The sequence below is a fragment of the Microcebus murinus genome, chromosome 9 (genome assembly GCF_040939455.1).
Source record: "Microcebus murinus isolate Inina chromosome 9, M.murinus_Inina_mat1.0, whole genome shotgun sequence".
In the NCBI taxonomy this organism is placed as follows: Eukaryota; Metazoa; Chordata; class Mammalia; order Primates; family Cheirogaleidae; genus Microcebus; species Microcebus murinus.
Window position 1 is genome coordinate 77,458,358 of NC_134112.1, and position 17,085 is coordinate 77,475,442.

A 17,085-nucleotide genomic window follows, 5' to 3' on the forward strand; every position below is an offset into this window, starting at 1 on the left:
TTATCTAAATTATCCCAGCAGGTTTGGTGGTCTTGTCTTTGTGTGGGCCACCTGCTTTCCCATTTCTTGTCATCCTGACTTTTCACACTCATTCATAAACCCCTCTCATTGACCATGTTATTGTTTAAGAGCTTTGTGATTTTAAAAGCATGAGTGTGGAGGTCATGTTTAAGCCATTGTTAGTTGCTATTATAATTACAGTGATTATTATCTAGTGAAAGCTTTTTTGGCAGATTTCCACCAGAAGGCTAAGACTTGCACCCAAGTTTATTTTCATTAAGCTATTGAGGTTTGTCATTTTGTTTAAAATGAGATTTAATTCCAATTCTTTTCAAAATAAGGTAAGCATATTGAATTCCATGACTACCAAAAAGGGCTTCCAAATTCATTTAAAAATCAATTAACTGATTGTCTTAAAGATTGTCACAAAGCAGGATGTTAAACCACATATGATGCATATTTGTGATGTCAGTTCAGAAAATATGTTTGTATATAAAATATAGGATTTTTTCTGAACTAAATTTTTTTAAGAAAGAGAAAATTTATAAAGCTATAAACTATTTGTTTTTAAAAAGATCATGTTATACAATCCAGCAATTGCACTCTTTGATGTTTGCCCAAAGGGGCTGAAAACTTATGTTCATATGAAAACCTACAACAGATGTTTAAAGCAGTTTGGAGACAGTGGTTCCCAGGGGTTGTGAGGAAGGATGGATGAATAGGTGGAGCCCAGAGGATATCTAGGGCAATGAAACTGTTCTCTATGATGCTGTAATGGTGGATACATGTCATTGTATATTTGCCCAAACCCATAAAATATACAAGACCAAGAGTGAACCCTAACATAACTATGTACTTTGGACAATTATGACATGTCAGTAACAAATGTACCACTCTCATGGGGGATGTTGGTAGTGCGGGAAGCTGTGCACGTGTGGGGGAAGGGGGTGAATAGCGAATCTCTATACCTTCCTCTTAATTTTTCTGTGAACCTAAAAGTGCTCTAAAAATAATGTAATTTAATAAAAGTCATGTTGTAACTTATGATCAGTAAAAATTATGCCTAAGATTATACCTATGTGCATCACTAGTTCCAAATCAATATGGGAATAATTCCTCTGAGAAATTTGACTTTTGTTCAGTATTCGTTATATGCAAAGAAAAACCTAATGGATTTATAAGAAAGATGTTTAGTAATCAGAATTGAAATTATATATGCTATATTTAATCAGAAAAATACCCAAAATGATCTCTTATCTGAGAATTTTGGTTGATCCTTTTTATTGTGTATGCACTCATGTGGTTAAAGTTGAAGGGGGATGAAATGATACCAACATCCCGAACATGAAAGTCCAGATTATACTCATTCTTCATGAGTTGTAAGAGCATTGATTAAATAAATCCTTTCATCAGAATTATCCTGTACATAAAAATCAGCAAATATCTTCTTTCAAATGTAAATACACAAGAATAAAACAAATGAAAACCACAGACCTAGGGCAATCTGATGGCAAGATAACACTTGGAAAATGCAGGGATTTTATTTCCATACATCTAAAGCTTATACATATTTCCAAAATTGGTTGGTTGTCTGACTGCCAACATTTTAAGATATAAGTGATTGCTATTTAATTAAAGCATATTTGTGAAGCACGTGCATATGTACTTTCATATATTTATTTAAGATGTATATAATAGTCTGAAAATCAGGAAAGTTGCCTGACTTTTCCAAGACTCAGTTTCCTTGTCTGTAAAATGGTGCTAATATAAATTAAACTTAGGATATTGTTGTGATGTTTTCACCAGTAAACACAAAGGTGCAAGAATGTGAGTTTTCTTAAAGTTATATCAAATTTAAATTCAACCTAATGACATCAACTAGGGAAAAATATATTTGTCTGTTTTTTCTTTATATTTTTTTCATTATTGAGCAAGAACTATCATACTCTTTACTACTGAGCAAATATTTCAGACTCTCTGAAAGAGAGTCTTCATTCTGCAAGAATGAAGAAGAGCCAATACTTAGTAATTGTCTAATATGTATCAACACTAAATATCTATGTGATGGCATTTTATCCATGCAACAGTACCTATGAAGCATTTGTGGTAGAAGCTCTCTTATCCACCACATTTTAATTCATTTATGGAATTAATGGTGTTCTATGTTTCCTCAATAAAACACACTGACTGATGCATCTGTACACTCTACAGACTGCCTGGGCATTTCTCCTACCACACGTGAAGTTATATGAATATGAGGACCAGTTGATTTTTAAGCCTAATTCTAGAAAGCTAAGTTAAGTGCTTTGTAAAGACTCTATAAAGGTGAGTCACTAACAAAAATAATTGTTGATAAATTAGAAGAGCACAAACTAGGATCCCCTAGTCTACAGTGGACTTTTAAAAAAACAATTGATACTTAGGTTTTATAAAATTAAGAGCTATTTATTTCATATTCTATCCTTTGTTATAAAAGGAACAAAAGAAAATCAAATCTTTAATTATTAAGTAAATTCAAAGGCCAAATACATAAGCTTTACATTTAGCAATTGCATCAACCAGCAAATATTTGAGTTATCCTGGCAATATTTGATATATGAGCTCATGTGTATATTTAATAAAATACAAGGATTTTAACAGGTATTTGATTGGTTGAGGTATAAACTACATACATTGTATGTATTTCAAAAATAAACATTTTATATAAAAACATACAAAAAGATAAGCAATGTGCAGCATTATGATGTTACCCCTAAAAATAATATCTATTTACCTATAATTTTGGGGGGTTCACATTCCAGAAAGAACAATCTACCATCTAAACCCAGCCATGCCATATGATTTGGTAATAGTGAATATTTGGAGTTTGGGACTTAAAGGGTGGTGATAGGTGGGAAATGTCCTTTCTGCATTTTAGGGTTCTTTTTTTTTTTAAGTAAGGATCTATGAACCAATATAACAAATCCATTAATCCATTTATGGGTTATTAGTACCTACATTTTTAGGCTTTCCTACTTCAGAGAGTCTGAAATATTTGCTCAGTAGTAAAGAGTATGATAGTTCTTGCTCAATAATGAAAAAAATATAAAGAAAAAACAGACAAATATATTTTTCCCTAGTTGATGTCATTAGGTTGAATTTAAATTTGATATAACTTTAAGAAAACTCACAGTTAATTTTTTGAGAATTGAGGAGTATAATGATCATCTTCCATTTGAATGGAAATGAGTATGAATATGCTTTAAAATATGACAAGTGCTAGTGAAAATAAAATAGTTACTGTATAATTTTTTATCAAGATATAATCGTAAGTGCGAAAAAGATCCTTCAAAGCAATACATTTTTGTGAAGAATTTTAATTGTTTTTAAAATTATTCTTTCTCAAATTATTTATTGGCAATGTCAACATTATTTTTTTAATTACTAAGTGTGATTTTCTGGAAAATACTGTTTAAAACATTCTAAAACACAGATTATTTATTTCTTCACTTATGTTTTTATTTATTATTTTTTTTAATTTATTTTTATTTTAGCGTATTATGGGGGTACAAGTGTTAAGGTTATGTATATTGCCCATTCCTCCATCCCCCCTCGAGTAAGAACTTCAAGTGTGTCCATCCCCCAAATGTTGCACATCTTACTCGTTTGGTTGTGTATACCCATCCCTCCTTCCCTCTCCTACCCTCCTGACACCCGATAAATGTTACTCCTATATGACCACTTAGGTGTTGATCCGTTAATACCAATTTGCTGGTGAGTACATGTGGTGTTGTTTTTCCATTCTTGAGATACTTCACTTAGTAGAATGGGTTTTTTCCTACTTACTTTTCCCAGTGTCAGACAGTTTGGCTTATCAGTACATATTTTGCAGTTAGAGTGTTTGGTATGTATTTGATAAATTATTTAAATACCATATGGTTTTGACATGATTCTTATCCTAGAATCTGAATGCTTTAAGTTCACACTAAGTAGATTGAGAAATAGAAGAAAATAATTAGTAGAATCATGTTCATTCTTTACTTAAGAATGGTAGCCATACAACCAATTAAAGATAAAAAAGAGATAAAATGCTAGCACTCTAAGTCAAAGAGACAGAGAACAAAAGAAAGAGGAGAAAAATCTGCTCCTTTTCCAATATACGTCTTTGTTTCTTAAACAAGAGCAATGAAATACTCACCACAAATGGCTTAATTAATCTCCAGGCACAGCCTCTAGTGTTGTCCCAGACTCCAACTGACATTTGGTGACAATCGAAGACATGCAGCTCTTGGGAATACATGGTTTAGTTTGGCCTTAAATTTGTTGCTATAGCTACAAAACATAACGAATACAGGTTTTCAGACAATCACAGATTGGAGGAAAAAGAGAAGACTATATATCCTAGATCACAGGCCATTTCCATGTGTATGCTTCCCCAGTATAATGTTGATGATATTCATATAATATGGATGATCATACCGACCAGTGGTAAATATTTAATTTATTAAGTATGAAATGTCTGATTTTCTTAAGTACTAAGTTTGACAGTTGATATCTCTGACGTTTCACTTTGACACTTCTTGTTTTATTTTTATTGGGAAGGTACATCCTCATTCTTTCAAATGCACAGTTTGGCTTGTGATTATCTTACAAAAAAATTTTTAGAGCAATTTTTGTGAAACCATGGATAAGTCAAAAGTTTATGTTATTTTCAAATTTGAGTTCCATCATGGAACCAATGCAGCACACACAGCTCAAAATATCACTGAAGTGTTTGGGAAGGATGTGGCTAATGAACGCACAAGAAGTTCCATTCTAGTGAATTTAACCTTGAAAATGAGCCATATGGGTGACCTAAGACCAAGGTAGACAACATGATTTTAAACCTGTAGTGGAAGCAAATCCATCCTAACCTACATGGGAATTAGCAACAAGATTTTATTTTACTATGTCAACAATATTGGGTCATTTGAAACAAATCGGCAAGGTAAAGGAGCTGGATAGTTGGGTACCAGATGAATTAAATGAGCATCAGAAGAGAAATCGTCTTGAAGTTTGCCTTTCTTTACTTTCATGACATAATGGTGAACCATTTCTACACTATATTGTTATATGTGATGAAAAATGGATTCTTTCTGACAATCACAAGCATTTGGCACAATGGTTGAATAAAGATGAAGGGCCAAAACACAGCCCCAAACCGAATATTTCATCTAAAAAGCTAATGTTGTCTGTTTGGTGGTCCAATGCTGGTGTTATCCACTACGGTTTCATGAAACCTGGTCAGTTGATTACAGTAGATGTCTCCTGAAACAAATTGGGTGAAATGATGAGAATGCTTGTGATTTAGCAACCAAGATTGGTCAATAGAGACAGGCCAATCCTCTTTCAAGCCAATGCTTGACCACCTGTCGCACAAACAATGCTGCCAAACTACAGAGGTTAGACTTGGGAATTCTCTGTCATCCACCCTATTCACCAGACCAAGCAAAAATGTTGAGGAGAAAGTTCATGATGTGTATCTAGCCTTAGGAGAGAGGTATGAAATTGAAGTTGACAGTGAGTAGTTGTCACTTATAGATGACATATCAAACCATGTGTTAGGATGAGAACCTAGGAAGTGAAGGTAATTACAGAAGGAAGGAGTTCCAAGAAAACCTGTTTGGGGCATTCTAAAGTTATGGTCTGAGAGATCAGGAAGAACTGACAAAGCAGATTAGGAAGAAAGAGCCGGTGAGGAGGAGAGATTGTTATATTAATATATAATTTATTATTACAAATACATTCCAGATGTTGTTTTTTGTCTGTTATACATGTTTCAGATATTTTAGTGCCTAGTTTTAGCTTTGTTTATAATATTAAGATTTTCAGTGTGATATAATTGAATTGACTATGGAAATCACTCATACTACTATTTCATGGGTAGAGCTAGCTCAGCAGTGAAGACAGAATGATAAAAATTGTATGACCAGACTCAGGATGGTCATTTTCTAGATAGAGTACTGGCCATCACTCATGAAATATGTTACTGATCACAAGATACTGCTAAGTAAGCTGGACTGTAAATGTTGTAGAGAGTAAGGATTTCTTATTCGCTTTGCCTGTACATGTTTTATGTATAAGAAAAGGTTGATTGATGAGCTTTAGAATTGTTACAGGAAATGTTTGGAGCAGATACAGACAACAAAATCAATACTGTCCAATAGACAGGATTCATGTGAGCAGATTTATTATCTTAACTTTTCATTCCCAATGCCCTGTCTTATATTGTTATAAAAAAGTTAAATGTATGTATTTATAAAGTAATACGAAACAGGTAGCTTTGATATGGTAACATTAACTGTTAAAAACTCAAGGCTTGGATATAAGTTGTGATCCCAGAACTGTTATATTTTGGGCTTCTTTTAGATTCTGTTCAAGATAAAGATCATTCCATTGTTTCTCTTACTACACTACCTTGAGGGATCAGTATGACCAATTTCTCTATTTTTAAAGAATCAGCTACATTATTTTCAGTTCCAAATGAACTTGTAAGCAAGTTAAGTTAAATTTGGATATGTTAGAGTTAGTTGAGTTTATCTGAGGTCTAAGTATGAACTGATTTGATAAAAGGTGGAATTAATATGGTGAAAGTCTCTAACTTTTTTCAGTGAGCACAGACAACTCTATTATGTATGTACTTTGTTATGTATGTACTGTTTATGTTAGTACTTAAATACATTCACTGTGTTCTTAAACTTTTCAATCTGTCTTTACTCATTTTGTGGGCTTCATCAGTTTCACAATTTAAATATATCACCTATCTGGGGTGTTTGACTCAAAATTATTTCTCTAGCCTTATCAAAATTTTATCTCCACTGAACACCAAATGTATATTCAATGGTTTACACAGCATCTTCACCTGTATATTGACTAGACTTCTCAACGTTAGCATTTCTAAAACTGAGTTTCTGACTCCTCCCATCCCATTCTCAAACCTGCAGCTCCCATGGTCTTTCCTGACTCAGCAGTAGTAACTCCATTCTCTTAGTTGTGCAGACAAAATGTAGCATCATTCTTTATTTTACTCTGGCTGACATCACACTTCCATCTATAAGAAGAATCCTGTCACTTCTGCCACTAAATTATGTTTAGAGCCAAATACTTTTCACTACCTTTGCTGGTACCATCCTGGCCCAAGCATCCAACAGATAAATAATATCTGAATTATTCCTCTAATTTCCCAACTGTGTTTGGAGTTTAGTGGTGTTTTGAGAGGTAAGGATGTAAAGTAATGCTTACTGAAGGTGCTAAAGTATCTGGAAGTCATGTCAGTTTAACGTTCAGAACACTAAATTGAGCAGGAAAGTGGCATCATGAGTCTTCTTAAATATTTGAAAGAGCCTTTATATTTTATCAAGTCATATGTCATCTCTGTGGCCCTAAAATCAATGCAAAGACTATCAAATGGTATTAACAGGGAATGTTTCTGCTCAATGTGAGGAAAAGATTACTAAGAATTAAAATGTCTTCAGTAAAACGAGGGGCTATTTAATGAGGTAGTGGGCAAGTGATAACTAAAAATTTTCAGTTTAAAACAGGGGGTCTCTGCTTTATAGGAATATGATAAATGAAAACCTAAATATGTCTAATTGGTAGTTGAAAATAAGGAGATACTAAATTATATTGTTTCTTCAGAATACTCAAAATAAAACACTCAAATGAATTAAGAGACAGCATAGTGTTGGGCACATAAGAAATGGCCAATAAATCCATGTAGAATTAATAGGTTGAAAATTGTAACATGTCACAACTTTCAAAGGATCATGAAGACATTAATGTTCTCCATTATGTATGAAAGATTTATTTGTTCAAGCTTACACAATTCTGTATTTGGAGATTATAAATTATGCCCATATGCTTTTGGATCTAAATTATTCATATTTTTTGTGCTACATACTTCATGCAAGCAATAACCTTATAAGTCCCAAAGCTCTAGCATTGTATTCATCATGTAGTTGTATGTTCTAGAAAAATAGTCATTAGTATACTTATACAAAATAGACTAGAATGCTGCTGTCTTTATGCTCAGGAAAATATTCCATGGAATTCACTATTTGTTTTTTTACTTTTTTAGACAAAGGAATTTCACATAATAGCTGGTGAAATTCAGTGACCTACATTCATTAGGGTTTCTCCATAGTCCCTTGGAAATATGTGTAGTGTAACTTTGCTTGTGTACACCCGTCTACACAGACTTTGAAAGCCTTAGAATGATGAAAATTGAATCTATTTTCTAAACAGTCTTTATTAAAGTGGCTAAAAATCTACTAAGACCAGATATAAGCTGATATTAAGCTTCTATCAGTAAAATTGTTCTTGCAAATTATTTATTAAATAATCAACATTGGTTCCTTTTTATGTTGGCATTCACAAGTAGGTTGAATGATTGTTTAGAACTGCAGTCCCCAACCCCTGGACCACAGAGTAGTACCATTCCATGGCCTGTTAGGAACCAGGCCACCCAGCAGGAGGTGAGCAGCAGGAGAGCAAGCAAAGCAACCTCTGTATTTACAGCGGCTCCCCATCACTTGCATCCCTGCATAAGCTTCGTCTCCTGTCAGATCGGTGGCAGCATTAGATTCTCACATGAGCCAGAACCCTACTGTAAACTGTGCATGCAAGGGATATAGGTTGTGTGCTCCTTGTGAGAATCTAATGCCTGATGATCTGAGGTGGAGCTCAGGTGGTGATGCTAGCGCTGGGGAGTGGCTGCAATACAGATTATCATTAGCAGAGAGGTTTGTCTGCACAAAAAATGTAATGAGCTTGACTCATCCTGAAACCACCCCGACCCTGTCTGTGGAAAAATTGTCTTTCATGAAACTGGTCCCTGGTGCCAAAAAGGTTGGGGACCGTTGGTTTAGAACATAAAAATTGGTTCAAACTATTTGCTACAAAATACCTCTCTGGCCTCACAAGGGAAATGTTTGATTCTTTCCAAACCCTGCTTAATGACATAGTGACAGTCTATGCAATTTTACCAAAATTACTGCTAATGTGTTTCTGTCAGTGTTTTTCTATAGTAGACGAGTGATATTCCATCTCTCTCTCTCTCTCTCTCTCTCTCTCTGGAATGGTAGCTATTTATCTTTATTCCATTTGATCTGTTTTTCTTCTATCCTCTAACTTTACCTGTCCTCTTCTCACATCTTTAGGTTTTATAAACTTCAGAATACCATGTAGTCTTTCAATTAAAACAAGTTAATTTCACTTTTAACTAGGAAATTTTGTAACAATTGTTGAAAAACTTACGATATTCTGGGGTGTTGTGAAATTGGTTTAATAATTAGCAGTGTTTCTTATTAGCTCGTGATTTTGTGAAATGCTTAAATAGTACTCTTACATGCATTCATCATTTTCAGGTATATAAATTTCAACTCAACAAGGCCTTGAGCAAAGCTGTTACTGAGTAGCTCCCCAGAGAACCTGTGATTGAAAGTATTTGAAAGTTCATTGGACATTAGAAGACTGCAAAGGGCCATCTTCACTTCTAGGCTTTGACAAATCTTAACAAAGTCTAAAGAAACACATCGAAGGAGCAAAGTGTTTTAGGGCTAGCTCATTCCCCCTATAATTATATTGATACAGAAATTAAGGACAGTCCTAAGTTATTATAGTTATCATTAATCTTTTTCAGAGAAGCATCCAAGTCAGTAACTGAGCTCCTAAGAATTAAAAACAAACCTTCCTGATACCTTTTCCTTTCCTATCTTGTACAGTCTCTCTTGGAAAATAGGGAAAAAAATCCACAAATTGTTGGAGTGGAACAGACACACAATAACGCCATGTCAACATTTATTTATAGCCTGCCAGTTAAGATGGACAAAATAAAATAAAATAAAATAAAAAACCTAGAGGATTTTAAAAGCAGTACTTGCAAAGGATTCCATGGTGAGGTGGTACATCTTACTTGTCAAGCTGGAAATGGGGACAGTACAATCTATATCTGTGATTATTTGCTTGGGTACACCATCCATTTTCCCAGATCCCACATTAATCATTTATTTCTACTTGCCTGCTATGAAATTTTTACTTCAGGACAGAAACCAGTTTTTATTTATTTTTTATATTTCATGATTTCTACAGACAATATTGGTTTTTAATAGATACTATTTATTTTAAATACAATAAGCCCTACTTTATGACTAGAGTGCATTGTAAACTGGGATTATTCAGTTATTTGGAATTTGCTCATGTGGGCAGTGCTATGAATGCACATTACATTTTGTGGACAATCCTGAAATTGCATCTACTTCATAATGCACTAAAAGTGTACTTCTAGAGGTAACATTTCTTTGTGCTAATCAACATTTATAATGTTGTTCTCACAGGTATCAGACTTTCTCAAACATCTATCCAACTGTCTATTCATTCATTAAGTTTTAAAAATATATGAGCCAGTGCATAACAAGTACCAGGTATTGGGATTTAATATCCCTGTTCTTCAAAAACATATAGTCTAGCACAAGTAACTGACAAAGTCCTAGGCAAAGACAATACAATTTTAGAACTGTTCATCCGCCTTCACTGCAGGGAGAAGCAGACATTGGTCAAGGGCAGGGCAGGAGGCAGGAGCATCAGTGTTAGGGGTTGTTACAACAATTCAGGAAAGATGTGGTTGTGACAGAGGAGATGAAAATAAGAGAATGTTAAGGGAAGAAATCATCCAAGATGACACTCAAGATTTTGGCTTGGGCTACTACTGGACAGTGGATGGGGAAGAGAGTCTAGCTACATTTTAATTAGAAAAAAACACCTATATTTTCGTAACAATAGGTAACTGAGCTTAAGAAAACCAGTTCTCTGGTTGGGATAGCCACTTAATGTGGACTTTTCCTCAATGTGATCAAGTCTTTCCTGAAGATTTACTAATCCTTTGATTACCAGTTTCATTAATTTATGCATCCAAGTATTAAATGATGATGGGACTTTTTCCAGTGAAACTCAGAATTATTATCAGGTTGAGATCACTACGTTAATTTTAATATGTTATATTCCTCCTAACCTAAGACAAACCAAGTATTCATCAATTCATCACAATCATCTGCTCAAGGTGTTTAATGCTGCCCAAAGTTATTAACTGTCAAAGCACTGGGATGGATCAGTTCAGCTAATAAAGCAATAAGCAGCTTCCCCCTGCCCCACCCCAGAATACTAGATATATGAATAATTTGTGCAATGCAAAACTTGATATTGAAGAAAGATTTTACTGTCATGTATTTCTATGCATCACTTCTTCCTTATAATTTATTGCAAGGAGCCAACCTAAACATGTGACATTTCATACTAAATTATTATAACCTATTTACTTAATAAGTTTTCAAATAAATGGTTTTCAATTCTCTTTCGGTGCAAATTTGCATTTATCTTCTCAGAATTTTTGGCAGGTGCCTTGGGAAATAAACCTCCATCCATTTTATTATGCTCATATTTACATAGATTTAACATCAATATCTGTTTTACTTTCCTATGAGATTGGGCTCATGCTTTCTGGTGAAGATTATCTAATATTCTTTCCTCTAAAGCTGACTTTCAGTGAAAATTCCATAACTTCAGCTTGTTTAATAATTAGAAACCTCATTCAGTTTCATTTTGGGTATTATTCTTTGGGTAACATGTTTCTATCCTTATCTTTCAGAGTCTGAACAACATTTAGTCCCTTGAAGATTTGACACATGACTTGCTCAAATATACAATGCCTTCACTTCCTGGGACATTTCATCTACCCAACTGTCACTCCGATCCTTGTAGCTCTCTGGGATGGATTTCTTTTGTTCATTTTCACATTTTTCCTTTGGTTAAGTACTTTGTCAGTCAGAACATGATTCGCTGAATTTGTTTTTCCAATACAGTATAATTTCATAAGTATTGTATGTTTCTAACTCTTATCCTTTTATTAATGTTGTTCCCTCATTTACCACTTATATTTGCTTGACAGTTCTCTAAAAGAAAACCATTTCCCTACATTTATTATCACTTTTTTCAAACACTGTCAGTTTAAATTAGTACACAAGACTCAGAGAAACTTATCATTTGTTAATAATAACAAAAATCTAACGAACTGATATTCTTGAATTCTTCTGAGAAAAAAATAGAAGCAGTTTAAAAGAAATAACTGTTTATGTATTCATTCTCTCTCTTTTAAAGATAGAATTTAACTTGAATGATGAGATGTTTTATGTAAGAGTCCCTTAAAAGCACTTATTAGTTATTGCTTTTCAAAAAGCAATGACAACAACAACAACAACAAATACATATTTTTAACTATCAGAGATTGCTGAGTTTAGTAGGAAAATGTTTTAAATCTGGTCAGGAATTTATAAAAGTTGGGAAATGAACCATCAATATTAACAGTTTTTCCTGATCTCCAGTGCTGGTCACTGCCCATATTTAAATAGGCAAGCTTGTCTCTTTTGATCTCACATAATATAGGAAAAATTAAGTCTAATTAAAAATTTAATTTATATATGGTTATATTTGTAAGTCCATATTTACCATACTTCAAATTACAGATATATTCTTGTCATTACTAAAATTAACTTGATTAATAAGTTCAACACAGTTATTAGGTCAGGGGACACAATTTTTATGATCTACACCCCTTACATGAGTAGTCTCAATTACCAATACCTAAAAACAGTGAGAAGTCCATTTTATACTAAGGGTTACTTCATCTTCATGAAGGAAAGCAGGAGATAATTTAATTGCAGAGATCAACAGTAATATCTTCTTCTACATCCAGAATGTTTGAATCTCTGCTTCACCATGTAGTATACTAACTATACAACATGAAACAATATTAACTTCTGGGGTTTACAAAAATAACTAACTTTTTGGAATCATTATTTATCATCAATAAAAAAAATAATTCCTACTTTCAACGCAAAGAATTTTTAGAAATAATATATAAGATCATGCATGTGAAAGCCTATAAACTTCTACATAAATATTATATTTATTCTACTAACCCATCCCCCAAATAAACTCTCATTCAAGTATGATAGGCAGCAAACTTTTTCTATGTTAACTTAATCCAATTCAAGTAGTAGGCTTGGTTTTCCTAGTCTCTTTGAAATTGAGAAATCATTATTCACCCATATTAGTAAGATAGATACAATCTAGAATTGCCTTGACGTCTTTTATATACTTACATACTTTACATGCTTACTCAGTATTCATATCTTCTGTTTTAAAATATGCAACTGCCATTTAAACCACCCTATTCCCACTGTGTTCCCCCATATAGACTAAATACTTCAGACTAAACAATTCAGTGGAATTCTGGAATTGGACTTACAAATGAGTATTCCTTTCCAATTGCTTAAACATCTTGCAATAGGTTGAGTTTACTGGTAGTTGGAGAAAATGGCCTGTCAGGGTAATGTCAGATTGGCTGTGACCAGATGAGAGTTCTGTCAAATGATCTGGTGAGGAGCTCTGGACTGTAGCCTACATTTTAACCTCTCTCTCTTCACTTTGTATCCTCCTGATTTTTTCCTATTGCTAATCTTTAGTAATTGTTTTAAAAGCTCATCCACATATCTATGGATAGGGAAGAATTTATGAGATTGAATTAGGATTATAAGGTACGTAACAGAAATGGTTATATTAAACTATTTAGCAACTGTGTTAGCATGAACACTGACCAATCAGATAAGACACTGGCATGTTGCCAGCTCATGTACACGGGGAGTCTTAACTGAGTATCAGTGATGCTTACCAGTAACTTTAATAAAAGTTATAACAGTGGAAGAAGTTGTAAGAGATACATACAATTACAAAAACAACTGTAGCATTCACTTACTCATTATAGACATAGGTCACTTGAAAACTGTTCCTGATCTTGTCTCAAATTATGTGAACAGGAATTCTCAGACATATATGTTTTAGACTAGCTTTTTACATATTTTCAAACAGGATCTTATGATATGTAAAATAAATAAAAATGCAGTTGTGTCTAGTCGTTCTGAAGGTGCCCATTCTTTCAGGAGTCTTCCTTACTCTTAGTACCACATGAGCTGTGCCTGAGTTTTTTCAAGATACTTAAGACAAAAAGGAAGTCCATTCAAATGCACAGGAGAGAGAATAAGAAATCCTGGTATATCATCCAAAGATGTTAGCTTTTAAGAACCTGCATGAATGTTTTGTGCTTTATGTTAAATTTATGCTTGTTCTAAAAATATTAAGTTTCTGTCAGCTTTTATTGGCAAGATAGAGTAGTTCTTAAAAAGAACTTACTTTATTTTATGATTTTGGGATTACATTTCAGCTTGATTATGCCTGTCTTTAGAGAGACAGTAGCAATGTCAGTGTCTGAAACCCCTGTTTTTTCTTTCTTTTTATCTCACTCTATATTCATCCAGTAATGGCACACAGACATTCAATTGGTCACATTTTTCACTCAATATAACCATAGGATTTTATTGTTTTCATACCATTGTAAAATGGGTGCATGGCCAGATCAGTTAAAAATATATATATTTTGCCTATGTGCATATGTAATGGAGTAAAGAGGGCCTATACTTGAAAAATACTGAAAAAGGGCAAAATGATAAGTCTCCCTGCAACCTGTCCATCTTTGGGACCAAGGTGTTACAGTTCAGTCTACACTAATTCGTCTGTGCTATGGACAATTTGCATGTATTAACCGAGCCTTATCGTTTCCTATAAGTAGAGTGTTATCACATAGTTGAGGAGATTTTTGAAGTAACTAACATATGAGCTAATTAATTCCTTATTGGTGAGTTCCACCCAAATCATAAAGAATATAAAGATGTGAGTCATGTGTTGTAGAATGAATTCATCCTGGTTTTACTTCTCTTTGTAAGCTTAAGCTCATACATGTCTATATTTTCAGCATAGATCATCATAATTGTGTATAAGTATGAACTAGATTGGATTATATCCAAATATATATATCTCATCATAGAGATTCCAGGGGAATAGAAATCCTGCAGTATTAGTCAAAGAAATAAAATAAACCTCTCTATACATAAACATAGAGCCACAGAATATTCAGAATCAATATATTCTTGACCGATTAAAATAATCACAAATCTTGGAAAAGCAATTTTATATATTGCAAAGGAAATATAATTGATAATATGTCAACATGAATGTTGAAGAAAATAAACCACACTCTTACTCATATGATGAATCTGTGCAAGAGCCCATTTTTGCAAAACAAGACACCACAAATTCTCATTCAAGTCTTCCTGAATACTTATGATGTGAACTATGGATACTGGCTATGAAAATTGACCAATGAGTGGAATATGGTCTCTAGGTTACCAGTGACAATCGTGTACAGCAAAATTCCAACCCATGGCACCAGTATGAAATTAGGATAACAAACTAAGTGAAGTATCACAAGAATGGAAAAACAAGCACCAAATGTTCTCACCATCAAATTGGTATTAACTGATCAACATTTATGTGCACATGTAGTAACATTCATCAGGTGTTGGGCAAGTGGGAGGAGGGAGGAGGGATTATATTCACACCTAATGGGTGTGGTGCACACGGTCTAGGGGATGGACATGCTTGAAGCTCTGACTCGGGTGGGGCAAAGACAATGTATGTAACCAAAACATTTATACTCTCTTAAGATGCTGAAATAAAAAAATGCAGAAAAAAAACACCCCACAAACAAAAGATTAATGACAAATGGGGGAAATATTTCCAATTTATATTACAGAGCTTATCTTCTTAAAATGTTAAGAGTGCCACAACACAGTAGGAAAATGGGTGAAGAATGTGAACCAACAGTTCACAGAAAAGGAAATTCATATGCCTCTTAAAGTTATAAAAAGACACATTCAATGGCACTTTTAATAAAACAAATGTTCACAATGAAATATCACTCAATTCTAAGAAACGACAGCAAGCTAGCATCGATTATACTATCCTGGATTAAGCTTAAGCCCCTTATCCAAAGTGAGGAGACACAAGATCAGGAAAATGGGCTTCACGTGTACTCACCATCAAACTGGTACTGATTGATTAACACTATGGTGCTCAAATGATGTAGTGCTCACCAGGGATTGGGGGTGGGGGTAGACCCACATCTTAGGGAAATGGTGGTGAGCATTGTGGAAGGGAAGGGCATACCCCTAACCCTTGCTAGGGAGAGGCAAAGATATAAAATGTAACCAAAATGTCAAAAAAAGCCCACATTTATTGGGTGTGGGGCAGGTGTGAGGGGGAGGAGGGGATGGGTGTATACTTACATAATGAGTGCAATGCGCACCACCTGGAGGATGGACCCGCTAGAAGCTCTGACGGGGAGGGAGGGGTGGCAAGGGAAATATATGTAACCTTAACAATATTTGTACCCCCATAATATGATGAAATTAAAAAAAAGAAAAAAAAAGTGGAAATTTGAAAAAAAGGAGAATTTAGGGTATGCTTTTAATTAAGGAGATTTTAGGGAATGTTTTTGTATGACTTCTGTTATGTTTTCATTTTTGCATTGTTTGTATAGTTGGCAGGTCACATTTTCATCAATTCCTTTGCATACGGGTGTTTGTGTGTGTGTACATATATATACACTGTCATGTGTCAATAGGGATACATTCTGAAAAAATGCATTATTAGATGATTTCATCACTGTGTGAATATCATATAATGTACTTACACAAATCTAGATGGTATATATATTTTTATTTATATATGTTTTTATATGGAAAACCAAAACCAGGTCTTAGCACGTTTACTAAATATCAATAATTTCCCCTTCTTGATCTGCAATGCCAATATCAAGTGCCATATATGAGGTTTAGATATATGCTCCATTATAATTTTATAGGACCACTGTCTTATATGTGGTCTGTCATTGATGACAATGTCTTTATGAGGCACATGACTGCACAGATATAAGAGGATAAAGATGATAGATGCAAGAACTCTTTACTCACTAAGAACCAATTCAACCAACAAAGCCAGACCTCTTTAAAACAGTATTTTCTCCATTTTCTGAAGGACTGATAACTAGAATCTATAAAGAACTAAGGAAAATCAGCAAGAAAAGAAACAAACAATCCCATTAAAAAGTGGGCAATGGAT